Source organism: Octopus bimaculoides, chromosome 12, assembly GCF_001194135.2.
Source record: "Octopus bimaculoides isolate UCB-OBI-ISO-001 chromosome 12, ASM119413v2, whole genome shotgun sequence".
NCBI classification, from domain to species: Eukaryota; Metazoa; Mollusca; class Cephalopoda; order Octopoda; family Octopodidae; genus Octopus; species Octopus bimaculoides.
Window position 1 is genome coordinate 63,453,688 of NC_068992.1, and position 1,623 is coordinate 63,455,310.

At 35.3% G+C, this 1,623-nt stretch overlaps 1 long non-coding RNA gene across 1 annotated transcript in view; it reads left to right on the forward strand.

Moving 5' to 3' along the window:
• The window catches only part of LOC128249211 (uncharacterized), a 10,064-nt gene extending 8,454 nt beyond the window's left edge, over positions 1–1,610 (forward strand). The window contains exon 3 of the long non-coding RNA XR_008265329.1: positions 1,353–1,610. This is a non-coding gene — a long non-coding RNA (uncharacterized LOC128249211). The remainder of the gene's footprint in view (positions 1–1,352) is intronic.
• The last annotated feature ends 13 nt before the right edge of the window (positions 1,611–1,623 follow it).

The window sequence follows — 1,623 nt, forward strand, 5'->3', positions numbered from 1 at the left end:
AGAAGAAGAAGAAGAAGAAGAAGAAGAAGAAGAAGAAGAAGAAGAAGAAGAAGAAGAAGATTATCCAGAACTGGTGACCAGTAATTCTTGCCCTCTAGTCTAATAATAGTGACCATTAATATTATTATTATTATTATTATTATTATTATTATTGCTGTTGTTGTGGTGGTATGATATATTTTTATTTGTTTAGGGAGGCTCATTCGTTGTAATAAAAAGGACAATCCACCACCCCCGTCGTTATCGAAGTAAAAGGAATTTGATTGGTTGTTATCAAATACTCTTTATCCTTCTAGCTTCACACTGATTGGAAGAACGAGAACATGCATGTACACATGCGCACACATGTACTTCACATGCACACCTATAAATTACATGGAGAAGAAACAAAAGATCATATCAAATGAATGTCATATAAAACTATTCCGCACATACAGTAACAGCCATACTAGCAATCCCACACCCCTCCATCATCAGCTGCCCCACTGCTGATATCACTATGGTTTCGACACCTGGGGTAGTACCATTCAATCCGACGGTGTAAACAGCACTAAAATTAATGTTATTTGAAAACAAGGAACAATAAATCATTGGAGAAGACACAATAAATTATTGGAGAAGAAACAATAAATTGTAAATACAAGTAACAGCACAATATGTGGCGAAGAAACATTAAATCATATTGTCACTAGCAACCCAGTCCTGCCTGAGAAGGAATATATTCACAGACACGACAGAGTTGGGACCTATACACATTGGAAGCTATGCCAACATTATGGAATAACAACAGAAAAAAGATGGTATAGGCACACGCCAGAAAAGGTCACAGAAAATGAGAAAGCAACCATAGTCTGGGAAATGCAGGATATAGTTGTCAGAGATCAAGAAAAAATTGCTTTCTAATCGATGTATTAATACCAACAGAAGACAACGGTTCTCTAAAGGAAATGGAGAAACTTTCAAAATACAAAGATCTGGAAATAGAGGTAATTCATATGCGGAGTCTAAATACAGAAACAATTCTCATCATAGTAGACGCATTAGATATGATAGGGAAAAAAAAAGCATTCAGACGAAATCATAACACAAAAGCAGGACTAACAAGTATATAAAACATACAGAAAATAGTACTAGGCACCGCACACATCTTAGGTAAAACATTTTCAATACAGTAACAATAAAAGCACCACAATAAACCACAGCACATACCGAAGGTACACCGAGATGCACTCGGTAGTGCAGTGAAAGCACGTGATAAAAATAAGACTTCTTAATAATAATAATAATAATAATAATAATAATAATAATAATAATAATAATAATAACAATAATAATAATTCTTTCTACTATAGGCCCAAGGCTTGAAATTCTGTGGGAGCCAACAGTTCTGAGAGGAAGAGATTGGTCGGTACCTTTGACTCCAGTACTTGACTCCAGACTGCTTGATTATTTCGAGACCCGAAAGAATGAAAGCCAGATCTGAGCTCGGTGAGATGCTATCCTGGAATGTAAAACACTGGAACTAAAACAGCAAGGAAGTTTTTCGAAGTTTTAACCATTCTGCTAGCTTTCAGCCTGAATTTTCCCCATAAAATTCTCTCCTTTGCAAAAAAAAAAAAAAAA